The sequence below is a fragment of the Embiotoca jacksoni genome, unplaced genomic scaffold (genome assembly GCF_022577435.1).
Source record: "Embiotoca jacksoni isolate LCO1_2020_lvr unplaced genomic scaffold, fEmbJac1.0.p SCAF_62, whole genome shotgun sequence".
NCBI classification, from domain to species: Eukaryota; Metazoa; Chordata; class Actinopteri; family Embiotocidae; genus Embiotoca; species Embiotoca jacksoni.
In genome coordinates this window covers 79,815-101,027 of record NW_027185417.1, presented here as the reverse complement: position 1 = coordinate 101,027, position 21,213 = coordinate 79,815, and the positions used below count along the sequence as shown (strand labels likewise).

Here is a 21,213-nt window from a genome sequence, read left to right as displayed (position 1 = left end):
TTAAGTGGAATGAGTCTCTGCAGGTGAGTTTTCTGTTACACCCGCCAGGGGAATGCACGGGATGGGGCCAGATTCCAAAAGATTACCGTAAAGGTTTACAATTGCTGGACTTTAGTTTCACACCACAATGACCCATAAAACAGATGCTGCATTTCTATCCATTACTGCATGTAATCTTGACCAGCTTCAGAGTATAAGAGGTCGGATGCTCACTCTGCTTTCGATGCTGAAAACAACAGGTTCTCATCCTGCCGTTCATCGAGCGAACAAGAGAAACAAACAGAAGAAAGCAAACAGCAGCTGATCTGAGGTCTACAACCGGTAAACTAATCAGTTATTATACAGTTGAAATATAGATAATAAAGTGACTTTACATATTAAAATAGTGACTCGGTTTATGGAGTTTTACGGTGATGCTCTGCTACAAAACAAGTTGAAGATTTTCTCTGAGGAGGAAGTTGAAGATCAAGCTTTTAGTGTCAGAACACATCATTCTGTTGCTTAGCTGTCACTGATTTTGATTGATTATGTATTGACTGTGCAGCTGTCAGGATGAAGCGGCATATGTCTTCTCTGGAGTTTTCCCTCAGCGTCATTTCTTCACTTTTTCTCATCTGTTGTGCCGCGCTGATTGTAGTTTCATGGATCAGCCTGAAGCCTGATGGTAAACTCACATTCTACTCAGCTGATCAAATCACGACACATTTTTTTTTATTGCTGATGATGTTGTTTTGTGTGCCGAGGTGCCGTTGAGCCTGTGCAGCTGACAGGTCGGATGGTGATCACAAAGGGAGCAGTGTTCTCCCGAGAACTAAGGAATTCCAGCAGTCCGCAGTTTAAATCTCTCGCCTATGACGTCCAAACGCTGGTGAGATCAATGGCTTTTATTTTGAATTTTTTTTTTTAAACATCAGCAGCTTTTGTTTTGAAAAATAACAGATTTAAGCTTCAGACGGACAGAATAAGTAAGAGTATAAGCTTGGTCACTACGGTTATGATCAGCTTCATCAGGTTCATCGACACCTGATCCCATTCTGACCTCTGATTGGTCGACAGGTGTCTGAGGCCTTCAGTCTCAGCGAGCTACGACGGCTCTACAAGTCCTGTCAAGTTCAATACTTCAGGTAAGAGAGCTAATCAGTCCCATCATTACTGATCAATTACTTTGTCACGGATCAATATAACCATTACTAATCAATCACATCCTGACTGATCGATCACATTCTTATGATGAATCACCATGGTTCTCATCACAACATACGTCTTCTCAGGGTCACTTAACAATCATCAATCACACGATCACTGATCAATCACATAGTTACAGATCAACTGATTACTTGGTTGACTGTCAGTTGGTTGTTTCATTTCTTGTAAAACCGTTGCTTGTTACCTTAATTTCATTGATTGATTGATTGATTGATTGAATGATTGAATGATTGATTAGAAACTGATAATGTGTGTCTGGTGATTCTAATAAACGACTGTAGCTGTCAGTAATCAATCTGATGACAGTCTTGTTAACGAGCTCCTACTTGTTTTTGATCTGTGTCCTCAGGCACGGCAGTGTGGCCGTGAGCTTTGACCTCTGGTTTGATCAACTCGTTGATGTGAAGGAGGCAGAGCAGCAGCTGTGGGCGGGGCTTCAGGAGGCCCCGGGCAGAGGATTGATGATCGACAGAAAAAGCCTCCAGATCGGAGGTGAGTGTGAGGTCACAGTGAGGTCACCAAAGGAGGTGAACATTCAGCGATTAGTGATGTCACGGTGTTCCTGTTTCTGCAGAGGCGACGGCTGCATCGACCAGCGTCATACCGACAGCAGGTGAGACGCATTCAGGTGCTCCATCACAAAACGTTCCGTCAATTTGTTTTTAACATGTCTGCTCCCTGTGTACAGCAAGATGTCCTCCTCAACAAGCTTTCTGTGCCGATGGAACCACATGCGTCCGCATTAGTCGGCTGTGTGATGGAGTCAACGACTGTCCGGACGCATCGGATGAAGCCGCTGCTCACTGTGGTCAGTGATGATCTCTGAATCAGCAGCTTCCTCCGTCAGCAGCATCAAACAGCAGATCTCAGGTGTTTTAATGGATCAAACGTCCCATGAATCTCTCATCACTCTCATCTCCATAGCAACAGCGTGTGACGGACAGTTTGTGCTGAGCGGATCAAGTGGTTCGTTCAGCTCATCGAAGTCTGACATGTACCACAACAGCAGCTTCTGTCGCTGGATCATCAGGTTAGACTGTAACACACACTGTAACACACACTGTAACACGCACTGTAACACACACTGTAACACACAGTAACACACACTGTAACACACACTGTAACACAGTAACACACACAGTCACACACACTGTAACACACACAGTTACACACTGTAACTCACATAGTAACACACACTGTAACACACTGTAACATGCACAGTAACACACTGTAACACACACTGTAACACAGTAACACACACAGTCACACACACTGTAACACACACAGTTACACACTGTAACACACACAGTAACACACACTGTAAAACACTGTAACACGCACAGTAACACACTGTAACACTCACTGTAACACACTGTAACACAGTAACACACACTGTCACACTCACTGTAACACTCACTGTGACACAGTTACACACACTGTAACATACACAGTAACACACAAATTAACACACACTGTAACACTCACTGTAACACACAGTAACACACACTGTAACTCTCACTGTAACACACAGTAACACACTGTAACACACACTGCAACACTCACTGTAACACTCACTGTAACACAGTTACACACAGTAACACACACAGTAACACTCACTGTAACACACTGTAACACACACAGTAACACTCACTGTAACACTCACTGTAACACTCACTGTAACACAGTAACACACTGTAACACACAGTAACACACACTGTAACACTCACTGTAACACACTGTAACACACTGTAACACACACTGTAACACACAGTAACACTCACTGTAACACACTGTAGCACACAGTAACACTCACTGTAACACACGCTGTAACACTCACTGTAACATACAGTTACACACACTGTAACACAGTAACACAAAGTTACACACACTGTAACACTCACTGTAACACTCACTGTAACACACAGTAAAACACTGTAACACACAGTAACACACACTGTAACACTCACTGTAACACTCACTGTAACACACAGTAAAACACTGTAACACACAGTAACACACACTGTAACACTCACTGTAACACTCACTGTAACACACTGTAACACACTGTAACACACACAGTAACACTCACTGTAACACACTGTAACACACAGTAACACTCACTGTAACACACGCTGTAACACTCATTGTAACATACAGTTACACACACTGTAACACACTGTAACACACAGCAGGGGAGACCTTCACAATTAAAGTTTACGTGTTCAGGCAGAACGATGATGAAGTTTGTTGGTGTTATTCAGTGTTTTTATCTCCAATAAACCTAAAAGTTCTGGAGGACGTTGAGCAGATTCGTGTTGTTTCCAGGGTCGATCGAGGACTTTCAGTTCAGGTCAGCTTCGATCAGTTTGAAACAGAACTAAACCTCGTCACCCTGATTCTTTTCGAAGGAGTCGGACCAAACAAAGTGCTTACAGGTGAACCGCAGAGTTCGATATAATAGTTTCAACTCACATCAGCAGTTGTCGTTAACCTGACGACAGATTATTTGACATATTTACGTGATTGGTAGCTGAGCTCTCAGGCTCCACCCCTCCGACCATGTGGCTGTTTACCGACCAATCGACTTTGGAGTTTATCTCGTATGATATCAACAGCCTGTCAGGGTTCACGGCCACCTACAGCGCCGCCAACATCTCCAGCCTGTCTGGTAAGTCGGGACTAAGCACTGTAAGAAGCTGCCTTCGAGCGTTTCCTGTGACTGACGGTTCTCTGTGTTCAGACGAGGAGAAGCTGACCTGCACCTTTGAGCAAGGCATGTGTTTCTGGAGAGACTATGACTGGACTGGGGGCCACTGGAGTCGAATCAGCGGCCCCACCTTTCCTCCGTCAACCGGCCCAAGCGTCGACCACACGTTGGGTAACAGCTCGGGTGAGTTTAATCGGTTGTGTTTTTATTCTGATAATTCTGATGATTCGGTCGTAAAACCTCATTGATCAGTTGGTATCAAACCCTGTCAGGTTTCTACATCGTCACTCCGATCAGTCCCGGCCAATTCCTAAAGAGCTTCAAGATCTACAGCCTCCCTCTGACTCCGCCCACAAGGCCCATGTGTCTGAGATTCTGGTGAATAGAAAATAATAAACAAATGCACAACAAATAATAAACATGTCAACTGAAAATGAACAAATTCAAATGTAAAACAAAGAAAATGAACCAATACATAATGTGTAAACAATGGAAACTAAAACAAACATAAAGATAAGCATGTACATAACATTAAACTAAAATAATTTTAAAAAAGTCAGCGATTAGACGTGTCGACGTGTTTGTCTGCAGGTACCACATGTTCGGAAACGACGTCCGTCAGCTCCGAGTTTTTCTGCAGTCGTCTCCATGGCAGCCATCACTTAACGATACCATCGTGTTCCAGAGAGACGGTAACTATGGCGACAACTGGAACTACGGCCAGGTGACCCTCAACCTGACGTCAGAGTCCAGGGTCAGTGACATCGCACAGGAAGTCCACAGATCAGACAGTTTTATCACTCAGCTCGATAAATGAGTTATCGATTGGCGTGACCTCTGACCTTTGCAGGTGGTGTTTGAAGCTCTGAAGAAGGGAGGTATGATGAACGACATCGCTCTGGACGACATCACGTTAACTTCTGATCCCTGTGGACCCGCCCCCCCTGAACTGACCAATGTACTGTCTATGACAACCATGGCCCCCAGTCCAAGTGAGACACAAACCACGCACACTTTTCCAGGTGAATTTAAATTGTTATTGTCCGTTTCTAAAACGCTGTTCTCAGTGTGTTTATTCTGCATTGTATACGTTACTGTGAGCATTTTAAAAAGTGCACCTGAGTAAATAACTCACCTCTGGCAAAATACATCACATAACAATAACACTGTTGACTGTGTTTCTTGGTTGTTTGTATATAATATATATAGATATATACTGTACTGTATATACTGTGCATTTTATATTTTATGTTTTTTTACTGCTATTTTACTGCTATTTTATTGCTTTTCTATTGTTCTATTATTATCTTATTGCTTCTGTATGCTGCTGTAGCGAAAAAATTTCCCCTCCGGGATTAATAAAGTAACTACCTAACCTAACCTAACCTAACCTAACCTAACCTAACCTAACCTAACCTAACCTAAACCCAGCACACGCCAATGCTCTCTAATCTACTCTGACTCCGCCCCCTCTGTTCTCTGATTGGTCCAGCTGATTGTGGAGGACCATTTGACCTCTGGGAGCCAAACTCCACCTTCAGCTCGCCAAACTACCCACTACCCTACGGGGACGAGAACATATGTGAGTATACCCATTGACCCATTCATACTACCTGTACTTCATACTCACTGTATACCTGTACTTCCTACTCACTGTATTCCCTGTACTTCATACTCACTGTGTAACTGAACTTATACTTCTTACTTATAAATGTACCTAAAGTAATTATACAAGAAGCAATTTCTGCTGTTCGAAATGTTCAGATATGTTTACAAACCCACTGATCCCTGATTTCACCTGAACATGTCTGTTATGTTTACCTACTGTTTTGAACCTCACCTGTCACCTGTGTGTTAATTACCCACGATGCTCTGCTGCTGCAGGTCTGTGGATTCTGAACACTGTCGTGGGCCAGAACATCCAGCTCCACTTCCTGGACTTTCACACCGAACGAGGCTTTGACGTGGTAGAGGTGCGGGACGGGGCGGGGCCTAACTCCACCTTACTGGGTAAGATGGTGTTGTTTTTTTATACCCATAATTCTCTGCAGCTTCATTCTCACCTGAAATAAACCGGAGACTTTATTCTGCTTCAGGTATTAAAGTTTTTTATTTGTTATTTTGACAGCTATTCTCAGCAGCGATGGCCCCACCCACGACTTGTTCTCAACAACCAATCAGATGACGGTGTGGTTCCTTACGGACGACTCAAAACACGACCTAGGATTCAAAGCCAACTTCACCTCCGGGGTCAGACTGGGGTTACCAGGTGAGCTCATAGCTCAAATTTAAGATTGTGTTCAAACACGAGTGGAAAACACAAACTGATCATTTGGTTTGTTAACAGCTCCGTGTGCAGTCGGTCAGTTCCAGTGTAAGACAGGAAGCTGTATCAATGGTAACGATCAATGTGACGGCACGGTCAACTGTCCCGATGCCTCCGATGAAGCCAACTGTGGTGAGTCACCGTCTCATGATCACAATTTTATTTTTACTCTCTCTCTATTTTGGATTGACAGTTTTCTTTACACCAAAAACAAGAACTGCAACAATTGTATGAGTTTCTCTTTGAAACATTTGCTGTTCAAAATGCTTCACATAAAACCATTAAAAGCATCAAAACATCAGGCAAAGGAATGAAAACATAAAGAACAGAGATTAAAACATTAATTAAGCTAAAAAAAAAAAAATAAGATAAAAGTCACAGTGCAGTTTAAGACATCCTGAAATCTGGTTCAGTGAAAAGCAGCAAACAGAAAAGTCTTCCGTCCTGATTTAAAGGATCTGAGAGTCTCAGCAGATCTGCAGCTTTCTGGGATTTTATTCCAGATGTGTGGAACATAGAAACTGAATGCTGGTTCTCCATGTTAAGTTCTGACTCTGGGAAGCAGGAAGGAGACCAGCAGACAACCTGACGGGTCGGGGTGGTACATAAAAAATGAACCCACCAGTACTTTACAGACCAGCAGCAGGATTTTTTAAAGTGGATTCTGTGTTGGACAGAAACTCTCAGGTGTCAGAAAAACAACCAGCTCCTGACAACATTTCACCATGTTGGTGTGTCAGTCGTGTTGCAGGTACAAGGTCTCAGACGCCTCAAGTTTCGTCTTGCCTCATCTCTGCTGACTGTGTGTGCCGACAGCTGGAGCTCCCAGCTGTCCAACCCCACCTGCCAGTACCTGGGATACAGGTAACGCTCACCTGTCTGATTTCGCTTGACTGGGACACAGGATGAAGGTTCTGGTGGAAAACGAGTGAAAGTTAAAGAGTACTGATCTGTTTGTCTTTTTGTTCCGACTCCCCTGCAGGTTCGGGGAAGCATCGCAGCTGCCGGCTCTGCCGCAAGATTCACCGTTTGCAAACATCACAGTCACCAGCAACGGAACCCTAGAAGCCGTTGTGAGGTACCGAAGAACCAGAACCAGAACATGACAGACAGAGTCACAATTAGAAACTGGAGCTAGAAGTAGAACAAGAACTACAACTACGAGTAGAAATGTAAATAAAATGTGTGCTGCAACTACAGCTAAGAACCAGAACCAGAAAGAGAACAGGAACTGAAAACAGAACCAAAGATCATGTCTGTGGATATTTATACTGGTTGTGATGTTTTGCAGTCAAACCTGTCAAAGTGAGGAAGTGATTGCACTGAACTGCAGCAACAAGCGTGAGTACACTCATAAACACTGAGTGTTAAATTCACTGTTAAACCGAGATGTTTTTTTTAAATGTGAAGAATAAATGATCTGTGTGTGTTTCAGCGTGTGGAGTCCGGATCGTCAATCACGTCACGCGTGAGCTGCCCCAATCAGAGAACAGAACAAGTGATCAACGTAAGAACTGAAATTCTGCTCTCAGTTTCTACCTGAATTTTTTTTAATGTTTTGATCATGTTCGGTTCAGCATGTTTGTTTGTACGTGCAGGTGGTAACCGAGTGGTGGGCGGGACTAATGCAACAAAGGGGGCGTGGCCGTGGATGGTGTCCCTGGAGTGGGTGGGGAATCCCATTTGTGGAGCCTCACTGATTGGCAAGGACTGGCTGCTGACTGCTGCGCATTGTGTCTCCGGGTGAGACACTCCAATGTTAGCGTGTGAAAGCAGAACCGTCATGCCGGCCTGTTGTGATGACGCAGATCAAACAGTGACCCTCTGTGAACGTCCGACACACCTGATGGTGATGTAACGACGTGACGTGACATGAGTCCGCGTCTGTCTCTGCAGGGCGAATGTCCACGTCCAGCACTGGACGGCCGTCCTCGGTCTTCACTCCCTAAGTGACAGAAACGAAGCGGGCGTTCAGATCCGAGAAATCGATCGCGTCATTATCCACAGAGACTACAACAGATGGACCAAACAGGCTGACATCGCCATGATGCATCTGCAGCAGCCAGTTGACTTCACCCGTCAGTAACAGCGCGAACATGAACACCTGAGCAGTCAGGCTGCAGGTCGATGATGCAAGTTAAGGGTTAAAGAGAGAAAATGTTCATCTCAGTCCTAGATATTAATCTGCAACTTTCACGTCAACTTTTTATTATTGTTTACAAGTGTGTGTGTGTGCGTGCGTGCGTGTGTGTGTGTGTGTGTGTGTGTGTGTGTGTGTGTGTGTGTGTGTGTGTCTCAGAGTGGGTCCAGCCTGTATGTTTACCAGCTAGAGGTCAGAATTTCGCAATAGGAAGAATATGTTACATCGCCGGTTGGGGACAAGAGACTGAAGATGGTGAGACATGAAACACACTGAGAAAGTATTTACAACGAAGTGCTTCATTTTTTACAGTGAAAAATAACATCACCTGTTTCTTTCTCCACCCGTCTCCCTCTCCATCTGTCTCTCTCTCCCAGGTGTTCGCCCCGATATTCTCCAGCAGGCCGGGGTCCCTCTGGTGAGTCGGACTCTGTGTCAGCGTCAGACACTTAATTTCAACATCACCTCCAGCATGCTGTGTGCTGGCTACCATTCGGGAGGCATCGACTCATGTAAGGTAATGACTCACCTGGACTCACCTGGACTCACTCGGACTCCACAGACCACATCCATCACCAGACAGAAATCTTAACTGATTCTCTAGTTTGGCTGATTTAATCAGAGAATTCACAGTTTAACCAGCCGGTGTGACACAGATGCTGATCTGAGTGCCGATTGGTCAGTCAGCTGCAGGTCGATAAAGTTTCTGTTGGTTTTTGTTTGCACTCTGTTGTTTCTATATCTGTGTTTGTTTTTTGTTTTTTTAATAAATTTTGAACATGGTGTTTGCAGGGAGACTCTGGAGGCCCACTGATGTGTCTCGACAACGGACACTGGACTGCGATTGGTCAGTTACGCACTCACGGACATACGCAGCGAGATAACATTCCTCGATAAAAAGCAGATGAGGTCTAAACAAATGCTGCACTCTGATTGGTTCCTGACAGGCGTGACCTCGTTTGGGATTGGCTGCGCGCGTCCTCAAAAACCTGGAGCCTATGCCCGAGTCGCCGCCTTCACCTCCTGGATCGCCCGGGCCAGACGCTCCCACCCCTCTTCATCACCTTTCTTATGAAACGGTCTTTCTTTAAGCCTTAAACTTTCACTGAAGTTCTTCTCCTGTTAAATTTACAAATTGTTAATCAAATAATGAATTGCTGGACAAACCTGAACATGTTGTCTTCCATACTGACACTGAACAAATCATCAAGGTAGAAATTAAAAAGTTAAATTTTCAAATGTCTCCAAGATAAATCAAGTTGTATTGATTGAAAAAATGATTTTATATGAAGCGGAGAGGACAAGAAAGTACGAAATTGCGTGTTTTTTTTATTGCAATGACAAAAAAAAACTAACGACAAATGCTCTTATTCAAATCCATTCTTTCACAAATACAATAAATAAAATTTATATTGGTAAAAATAAACTTGAGAATCATTCTGTTTTATTACTTTTTTAATTTTTATTTAACTTCTTACATTGTCTACCTTTCTTGTGTCTAAAGTCTTAAATCACATTTTCAAAACACTAAAAAATAAAATAAAAAAAATAATTAAAAAAAAAAACATCACATCACAAAACAAATATAAAAAATGAAAAAATAAGTACAAAATGTCCCCTCGAGGATTAATAAAGTAACTACCTAACCTAATTAGCACATCCGTCTGTTCTTCCTGTGTTCACTGCTAACATAATTGCAATTGCAGTAGCGGAATATAACCACAAGGGGGGCAGTAACTAAAACTAAAGGGACGACAACTGCCGTAAAACTCTGAGGGGTAGAAGAAGAAGAAGAAGGAAAAATAGCGAGAAGAACCTCAATGCAAGTTACGGGTCCTTAATTGTGGAGAAACGCCGTTAGCAGGTGTATTTGTATTTCCATCTGACAGCCTTGGACACCAACTTCTACAAGATGATCAAAGATGGCCGCCACATGGACCAGCCAGACTTCGCTCCAGTTGAGATGTGAGCGGATGGAGATTTTTATAAATGTCGATAAAGTTATTTTGTATGTGACACTCACCTGTCCTCTCAGGTACCAGCTGATGACACTCTGTTGGAATCTGGAGCCCACTGACAGACCAACCTTCAAAATGATTGGTCAGCTCATCAACAGACTCCTCCCCTCAACCAATGACAGGTCGCCACATCGCAGCGACCAGGTGAGGACAGCCCGGTGGTTCCAGAGCCCTCAGTGTCGTCTGACAGGCTTCTGCTTTATTGTTTAACTTCTTCTTCTTCTTCTCAGCCAACGTACAGGAACATCGATGAGTGCAGAGAAGAAGAGGAGGAGGAGGAGGAGGTTAGAGGAGGAACACCGAAGAGAAGAGAAGAAGAATGAGGTGAGAATTTATGAAACCGTTACAAAAAAAACAGTTGAATAAAATTGTAATAAATCTGTCGAGACTTCATCTCTTGCCCTTCTCCTTGCAGATAATAATGATGATGAAGAGAGGAGGGAGCCAATGATGAAGAACATCTACCAGCTCTCCTGATCCTTTCATCCAAACTGAATGCTTCTCACGGTTTTCATGAGTCTAAGTTCTCTTGTGAGAACGAGTTCGCTTCATGTGGCTGAAGACGGTCGACACTGCTGAAAACTTTATGGACATTTCAGACACATTTAGTCTAAAATATCAGAATAATAAAAATAAATAAACAACTGGTGTGATGTGTGTATTTGTTCCAAAATCTGCTCAGGAAATGACCTCAGTCAGATTTTATCGTGAAAGTCTCTCTCTGTGTTTTTGTAACAGAATCATAATCATTCAGGATTTTTTTGTTTTAATTTCAATTTTGTTTTTGTCCGTAATCTGAAATATTTTCATGTTTAATTTGTATTGATCCCGACGTTCTCTTGTGGTACTGATCAGAACTGTAATTTTATTATCAAATTTTTTTTTTTTTTTTTTTTTTTTTTTTTTAAATAAATTCAATCTAAACAGCCGACCATTTGTTTTTCTGATGGAGGATCAGTTTGAATCAGGTTCCCATGAAAGCCTCACATGTTCAGAGATTCTGGATTATTTCACGAAGAGCAGAAGGAGATGCTTTTCAGCTTTGAATGAACTATTACAGGTTTTATTTTGCATCATGAGACATCACAGCTTCATCCAAAACTCTCAGGAGGAGTCCAGGCCTCTGGGTTTATTGCATATTATTAACGATTAATCATAAATTTATCAGAAATGTCTAACACAGGGGTAGAAAGTCCAACCCGTTAAATGCTGTTTTGTCAAAGTCAAGGCCGCCACAAAGAGATAAGCGAAAGGTGGAGTCGGCGCTGTGACCACCCAGGTCAAAGGAAGTCTTGTGATGGAGCAGAAAGAGCGACAAGCTCCAGTAAACATTTCTAACAATTATTCATAATAATTCATTATAATAGCGTGTTTCTATAGTTTATTTATTTATTTAAGTGGAATGAGTCTCTGCAGGTGAGTTTTCTGTTGCACCTGCCAGGGGAATGCACGGGGTGGGGCCAGATTACAGAAGATTACCGTAAAGGTTTACAATTGCTGGACTTTAGTTTCACACCACAATGACCCATAAAACAGATGCTGCATTTCTATCCATTACTGCATGTAATCTTGATCAGCTTCAGAGTATAAGAGGTCGGATGCTCACTCTGCTTTCGATGCTGAAAACAACAGGTTCTCATCCTGCCGTTCATCGAGCGAACAAGAGAAACAAACATAAGAAAGCAAACAGCAGCTGATCTGAGGTCTGCAACAGGTAAACTAATCAGTTATTATACAGGTGAAATATAGATAATAAAGTGACTTTACATATTAAAATAGTGACTCGGTTTATGGAGTTTTACGGTGATGCTCTGCTACAAAACAAGTTGAAGATTTTCTCTGAGGAGGAAGTTGAAGATCAAGCTTTTAGTGTCAGAACACATCATTCTGTTTCTTAGCTGTCACTGATTTTGATTGATTATGTATTGACTGTGCAGCTGTCAGGATGAAGCGGCATATGTCTTCTCTGGAGTTTTTCCTCAGCGTCATTTCTTCACTTCTTCTCATCTGTTGTGCCGCGCTGATTGTAGTTTCATGGATCAGCCTGAAGCCTGATGGTAAACTCACATTCTACTCAGCTGATCAAATCATGACACATTTTTTTTATTGCTGATGATGTTGTTGTTTTGTGTGCCGAGGTGCCGTTGAGCCTGTGCAGCTGACAGGTCGGATGGTGATCACAAAGGGAGCAGTGTTCTCCCGAGAACTGATGAATTCCAGCAGTCCACAGTTTAAATCTCTCGCCTATGACGTCCAAACGCTGGTGAGATCAATAGCTTTTATTTTGAAATTTTTTTTAAACATCAGCAGCTTTTGTTTTGAAAAATAACAGATTTAAGCTTCAGACGGACAGAATAAGTAAGAGTATAAGCTTGGTCACTACGGTTATGATCAGCTTCATCAGGTTCATCGACACCTGATCCCATTCTGACCTCTGATTGGTCGACAGGTGTCTGAGGCCTTCAGTCTCAGCGAGCTACGACGGCTTTACAAGTCCTGTCAGGTTCAATACTTCAGGTAAGAGAGCTAATCAGTCCCATCATTACTGATCAATTACTTTGTCACTGATCAATATAACCATTACTAATCAAACACATCCTGACTGATCGATCACATTCTTATGATGAATCACGATGGTTCTCATCACAACATACGTCTTCTCAGGGTCACTTAACAATCATCAATCACACGATCACTGATCAATCACATAGTTACAGATCAACTGATTACTTGGTTGACTGTCAGTTGCTTGTTTCATTTCTTGTAAAACCGTTGCTTATCACCTTAATTTCATTGATTGATTGATTGATTGATTGATTGATTGAATTATTGATTAGAAACTGATAATGTGTGTCTGGTGATTCTAATGTACGACTGTAGGTGTCAGTATCAATCTGATGACAGTCTTGTTAACGAGCTCATACTTGTTTTTGATCTGTGTCCTCAGGCACGGCAGTGTGGCCGTGAGTTTTGACCTCTGGTTTGATCAACTCGTTGATGTGAAGGAGGTAGAGCAGCAGCTGTGGGCGGGGCTTCAGGAGGCCCCGGGCAGAGGATTGATGATCGACAGAAAAAGCCTCCAGATCGGAAGTGAGTGTGAGGTCATAGTGAGGTCACCAAAGGAGGTGAACATTCAGCGATTAGTGATGTCACGGTGTTCCTGTTTCTGCAGAGGCGACGGCTGCATCGACCAGCATCATACCTACAGCAGGTGAGACGCGTTCAGGTGCTCCATCACCAAACGTTCCGTCACTTTGTTTTTAACATGTCTGCTCCGTGTGTACAGCAAGATGTCCTCCTCAACAAGCTTTCTGTGCCGATGGAACCACATGCGTCCACATTAGTCGGCTGTGTGATGGAGTCAACGACTGTCAGGACGCATCAGATGAAACCGCTGCTCACTGTGGTCAGTGATGATCTCTGAATCAGCAGCTTCCTCCGTCAGCAGCATCAAACAGCAGATCTCAGGTGTTTTAATGGATCAAACGTCCCATGACTCTCTCATCACTCTCATCTCCATAGCAACGGCGTGTGACGGACAGTTTGTGCTGAGCGGATCAAGCGGTTCGTTCAGCTCATCGAAGTCGTCTGACATGTACCACAACAGCAGCTTCTGTCGCTGGATCATCAGGTTAGACTGTAACACACACAGTAACACACACTGTAACACTCACTGTAACACACAGTAACACACACTTACACACACTGTAAAACACACAGTAACACTCACTGTAACACTCACTTTAACACACTGTAGCACACACAGTAACACACTGTAACACTCACTGTAACACAGTTACACACTCTGTAACATACACAGTAACACACACTGTAACACTCACTGTAACACACTGCAACACACAGTAACACACTGTAACACACATTAACACACACTGTAACACTCACTGTAACACTCACTGTAACACACAGTAACACACTGTAACACACACAGTAACACTCACTGTAACACACTGTAACACACAGTAACACACACAGTAACACACTGTAACACTCACTGTAACACTCACTGTAACAGTTACACACACTGTAACATACACAGTAACACACACAGTTACACACACTGTAACACTCACTGTAACACACATTAAAACACTGTAACACACAGTAACACACACTGTAACACACAGTAAAACACTGTAACACACAGTAACACACACTGTAACACTCACTGTAACACTCACTGTAACACACTATAACACACTGTAACACACACAGTAACACTCACTGTAACACACTGTAACACACAGTAACACTCACTGTAACACACGCTGTAACACTCACTGTAACATACAATTACACACACTGTAACACACAGTACCACAAAGTTACACACACTGTAACACACAGCAGGGGAGACCTTCACAATTAAAGTTTACGTGTTCAGGCAGAACGATGATGAAGTTTGTTGGTGTTATTCAGTGTTTTTATCTCCAATAAACCTAAAATCCTGGAGGACGTTGAGCAGATTCGTGTTGTTTCCAGGGTCGATCGAGGACTTTCAGTTCAGGTCAGCTTCGATCAGTTTGAAACAGAACTAAACCTCGTCACCCTGAGTCTTTTCGAAGGAGTCGGACCAAACAAAGTGCTCACAGGTGAACGGCAGAGTTCGATATAATAGTTTCAACTCACATCAGCAGTTGTCGTTAACCTGACGACAGATTATTTGACATGTTTACATGATTGGTAGCTGAGCTCTCAGGCTCCACCCCTCCGACCATGTGGCTGTTTACCGACCAATCGACTTTGGAGTTTATCTCGTATGATATCAACAGCCTGTCAGGGTTCACGGCCACCTACAGCGCCGCCAACATCTCCAGCCTGTCTGGTAAGTCGGGACTAATCACTGTAAGAAGCTGCCTTCGAGCGTTTCCTGTGACTGACGGTTCTCTGTGTTCAGACGAGGAGAAGCTGACCTGCACCTTTGAGCAAGGCATGTGTTTCTGGAGAGACTATGACTGGACTGGGGGCCACTGGAGTCGAATCAGCGGCCCCACCTTTCCTCCGTCAACCGGCCCAAGCGTCGACCACACATTGGGTAACAGCTCGGGTGAGTTTAATCGGTTGTGTTTTTATTATGATAATTCTGATGATTCGGTCGTAAAACCTCATTGATCAGTTGGTATCAAACCCTGTCAGGTTTCTACATCGTCACTCCGATCAGTCCCGGCCAATTCCTAAAGAGCTTCAAGATCTACAGCCTCCCTCTGACTCCGCCCACGAGGCCCATGTGTCTGAGATTCTGGTGAATAGAAAATAATAAACAAATGCACAACAAATAATAAACATGTCAACTGAAAGTGAACAAATTCAAATGTAAAACAAAGAAAATGAACCAATACATAATATGGAAACAATGGAAACTAAAACAAACATAAGCATATAAATAACATTAAACTAAATTAATTTAAAAAAGTCAGCGATTAGACGTGTCGACGTGTTTGTCTGCAGGTACCACATGTTCGGAAACGACGTCCGTCAGCTCCGAGTTTTTCTGCAGTCGTCTCCATGGCAGCCATCACTTAACGATACCATCGTGTTCCAGAGAGACGGTAACTATGGCGACAACTGGAACTACGGCCAGGTGACCCTCAACCTGATATCAGAGTCCAGGGTCAGTGACATCGCACAGGAAGTCCACAGATCAGACAGTTTTATCACTCAGCTCAATAAACGAGTTATCAATTGACGTGACCTCTGACCTTTGCAGGTGGTGTTTGAAGCTCTGAAGAAGGGAGGTATGATGAACGACATCGCTCTGGACGACATCACGTTAACTTCTGATCCCTGTGGACCCGCCCCCCCTGAACTGACCAATGTACCGTCTATGACAACCGTGGCCCCCGGTCCAAGTGAGACGCAAACCACACACCCATACCCAGAGATATACAAACCATGCACACTTTTCCAGGTGAATTTAAATTGTTATTGTCCGTTTCTAAAACGCTGTTCTCAGTGTGTTTATTCTGCATTGTATACGTTACTGTCAGCATTTAAAAAAGTGCACCTGACTAAATAACTCACCTCTGGCAAAATACATCACATAACAATAACACTGTTGACTGTGTTTCTTGGTTGTTTGTATATAATACATATAGATATATACTGTACTGTATATACTGTATATACTGTGCATTTTATATTTTTTTACTGCTATTTTACTGCTATTTTATTGCTTTTCTATTGTTCTATTATTATCTTACTGCTTCTGTATGCTGCTGCAGCGAAAAAATTTCCCCTCGGGGATTAATAAAGTAACTACCTAACCTAACCTAACCTAACCTAAACCCAGCACACCCCAATGCTCTCTAATCCACTCTGACTCCGCCCCCTCTGTTCTCTGATTGGTCCAGCTGATTGTGGAGGACCATTTGATCTCTGGGAGCCAAACTCCACCTTCAGCTCGCCAAACTACCCACAACACTACGGGGACCAAGCCAAGTGTGAGTACACCCATTGACCCATTCATACTACCTGTACTTCATACTCACTGTATACCTGTACTTCCTACTCACTGTATTCCCTGTACTTCATACTCACTGTGTACCTGTACTTATACTTCTTACTTATAAATGTACCAAAAGTAATTATACAAGAAACAATTTCTGCTGTTCGAAATGTTCAGCTATGTTTACAAACCCACTGATCCCTGATTTCACCTGAACATGTCTGTTGTGTTTACCTACTGTTTTGAACCTCACCTGTCACCTGTGTGTTAATTACCCATGATGCTCTGCTGCTGCAGGTCTGTGGATTCTGAACACTGTCGTGGGCCAGAACATCCAGCTCCACTTCCTGGACTTTCACACCGAACTAGCCTATGATGTGGTAGAGGTGCGGGACGGGGCGGGGCCTAACTCCACCTTACTGGGTAAGATGGTGTTGTTTTTTTATACCCATAATTCTCTGCAGCTTCATTCTCACCTGAAATAAACCGGAGACTTTATTCTGCTTCAGGTATTAAAGTTTTTTATTTGTTATTTTGACAGCTATTCTCAGCAGCGATGGCCCCACCCACGACTTGTTCTCAACAACCAATCAGATGACGGTGTGGTTCCTTACGGACAAGTCAAATCGCTACCCAGGATTCAAAGCCAACTTCACCTCCGGTGTCAGACTGGGGTTACCAGGTGAGCTCATAGCTCAAATTTAAGATTGTGTTCAAACACGAGTGGAAAACACAAACTGATCATTTGGTTTGTTAACAGCTCCGTGTGCAGTCGGTCAGTTCCAGTGTAAGACAGGAAGCTGTATCAATGGTAACGCTCAATGTGACGGCACGGTCAACTGTCCCGATGCCTCCGATGAAGCCAACTGTAGTGAGTCACCGTCTCATGATCACAATTTTGTTTTACTCTCTCTCTATTTTGGATTGACAGTTTTCTTTACACCAAACACAAGAACTGCAACAATTGTATGAGTTTCTCTTTGAAACATTTGCTGTTCAAAGTGCTACACATAAAACCATTAAAAGCATCAAAACATCAGGCAAAGGAATAAAAACATTAAGAACAGAGATTAAAACATTAATCAAGCTAAAAAAAAAAATAGGATAAAAGTCACAGTGCAGTTTAAGACATCCTGAAATCTGGTTCAGTGAAAAGCAGCAAACACAAAAGTCTTCCGTCCTGATTTAAAGGATCTGAGAGTCTCAGCAGATCTGCAGCTTTCTGGGATTTTATTCCAGATGTGTGGAACATAGAAACTGAACGCTGGTTCTCCACATTAAGTTCTGACTCTGGGAAACAAGAAGGAGACCAGCAGACAACCTGACGGGTCGGGGTGGTACAAAAAAAAATGAACCCACCAGTGCTTTACAGACCAGCAGCAGGATTTTTAAAGTGGATTCTGTGTTGGACAGAAACTCTCAGGTGTCAGAAAAACAACCAGCTCCTGACAACATTTCACCATGTTGGTATGTCAGTCGTGTTGCAGGTACAAGGTCTCAGACGCCTCAAGTTTCGTCTCGCCTCATCTCTGCTGACTGTGTGTGCCGACAGCTGGAGCTCCCACCTGTCCAACTCCACCTGCCAGTACCTGGGATACAGGTAACGCTCACCTGTCTGATTTCGCTTGACTGGGACACAGGATGAAGGTTCTGGTGGAAAACGAGTGAAAGTTAAAGAGTACTGATCTGTTTGTCTTTTTGTTCCGACTCCCCTGCAGGTTTGGGGAAGCATCGCGGCTGCCGGCTCTGCCACAAGATTCACCGTTTGCAAACATCACAGTCACCAGCAACGGAACCCTAGAAGCCGTTGTGAGGTACCAAAGAACCAGAACCAGAACATGACAGACAAGAGTCACAATTAGAAACTGGAGCTAGAAGTAGAAGTAGAACAAGAACTAGAACTACGAGTGGAAATGTAAATAAAATGTGTGATGCAACTACAGCTAAGAACCAGAACCAGAAAGAGAACAGGAACTGAAAACAGAACCAATGATCATGTCTGTGGATATTTATATTGGTCGTGATGTTTTGCAGTCAAACCTGTCAAAGTGAGGAAGTGATTGCACTGAACTGCAGCAACAAGCGTGAGTACACTCATAAACACTGAGTGTTAAATTCACTGTTAAACCGAGATGTTTTTTTTAAATGTGAAGAATAAATGATCTGTGTGTGTTTCAGCGTGTGGAGTCCGGATCGTCAATCACGTCACGCGTGAGCTGCCCCAATCAGAGAACAGAACAAGTGATCAACGTAAGAACTAAAATTCTGCTCTCAGTTTATACCCGAATTTTTTTTGGTGTTTTGATCATGTGCGGTTCAGCATGTTTGTTTGTACGTGCAGGTGGTAACCGAGTGGTGGGCGGGACTAATGCAGTGAAGGGGGCGTGGCCGTGGATGGTGTCCCTGGAGTGGGTGGGGATTCCCGTTTGTGGAGCCTCACTGGTTGGCAAGGACTGGCTGCTGACTGCTGCCCACTGTGTCTACGGGTGAGCGACTCCAATGTTAGCGTGTGAAACCAGAACCGTCATGTCGGCCTGTTGTGATGACGCAGATCAAACAGTGACCCTCAGTGAACGTCCGACACACCTGATGGTGATGTAACGACGTGACGTGACGTGAGTCTGCGTCTGTCTCTGCAGGAGGAACGTCCACGTCCATCACTGGTTGGCCGTCCTCGGTCTTCACTCCCAAAGCAACAGAAACGAAGCGGGCGTTCAGATCCGAGAAATCGATCGCGTCATTATCCACAGAGACTACAACAGTCGGACCAAACAGGCTGACATCGCCATGATGCATCTGCAGCAGCCAGTCGACTTCACCCGTCAGTAACAGCACGAACATGAACACCTGAGCAGTCAGGCTGCAGGTCGATGATGCACGTTGAGGGTTAAAGAGAGAAAATGTTCATCTCAGTCCTGGATATTAATCTGCAACTTTCACGTCAACTTTTTATTATTGTTTACAAGTGTGTGTGTGTGCGTGCGTGCGTGTGTGTGTGTGTGTGTGTGTGTGTGTGTGTGTGTGTGTGTGTGTGTGTGTGTGTGTGTGCGTGTGTCTCAGAGTGGGTCCAGCCTGTGTGTTTACCAGCTAGAGGTCAGAATTTCACAATAGGAAGAACATGTTTCATCGCCGGTTGGGGACGAGACGCTGAAGATGGTGAGACATGAAACACACTGAGAAAGTATTTACAACGAAGTGCTTTATTTTTTACAGTGAAAAATAACATCACCTGTTTCCTTCTCCACCCGTCTCCCTCTCCATCTGTCTCTCTCTCCCAGGTGTTCGCCCTGATATTCTCCAGCAGGCCGGGGTCCCTCTGGTGAGTCGGACTCTATGTCAGCGTCAGATACTTAAGTACAACATCACCTCCAGCATGCTGTGTGCCGGCTACCCTGTGGGAGGCGTCGACTCATGTAAGGTAATGACTCACCTGGACTCACTTGGACTCACTCGGACTCCACAGACCACATCCATCACCAGACAGAAATCTTAACTGATTCTCTAGTTTGGCTGATTTAATCAGAGAATTCACAGTTTAACCAGCCGGTGTGACACAGATGCTGATCTGAGTGCCGATTGGTCAGTCAGCTGCAGGTCGATAAAGTTTCTGTTGGTTTTTGTTTGCACTCTGTTGTTTCTATATCTGTGTTTGTTTTTTGTTTTTTTCATAAATTTTGAACATGGTGTTTGCAGGGAGACTCTGGAGGCCCACTGATGTGTCTCGACAACGGACACTGGACTGCGATTGGTCAGTTACGCACTCACGGACATACGCAGCGAGATAACATTCCTCGATAAAAAGTAGATGAGGTTTAAACAAATGCTGCACTCTGATTGGTTCCTGACAGGCGTGACCTCGTTTGGGATTGGCTGCGCGCGTCCTCAAAAACCTGGAGTCTACGCCCGAGTCGCCGCCTTCACCTCCTGGATCGCCCAGGCCAGACGCTCCCACCCCTCTTCATCACCTTTCTCGTGAAACGGTCTTTCTTTAAGCCTTAAACTTTCACTGAAGTTCTTCTCCTGTTAAATTTACAAATTGTTAATCAAATAATGAATTGCTGGACAAACCTGAACATGTTGTCTTCCATACTGACACTGAACAAGTCATCAAGGTAGAAATTAAAAAGTTAAATTTTCAAATGTCTCCAAGATAAATCAAGTTGTATTGATTGAAAAAATGATTTTATATGAAGCGGAGAGGACAAGAAAGTACGAAATTGTGTTTTTTTTTTTTATTGCAATGACAAAAAAAAAAACGACAAATGCTCTTATTCAAATCCATTCTTTCACAAATACAATAAATACAATTTATATTGGTAAAAATAAACTTGAGAATCATTCTGTTTTGTT

General features: G+C 43.4%; 2 pseudogenes; both read left to right on the top strand.

Moving 5' to 3' along the window:
* Positions 1 to 552: 552 nt before the first annotated feature.
* Positions 553 to 9,454, top strand: LOC138213611 (enteropeptidase-like; annotated as a pseudogene).
* Positions 9,455 to 12,337: 2,883 nt separating this feature from the next.
* LOC138213597 (enteropeptidase-like) lies at positions 12,338 to 20,839 on the top strand (annotated as a pseudogene).
* The last annotated feature ends 374 nt before the right edge of the window (positions 20,840 to 21,213 follow it).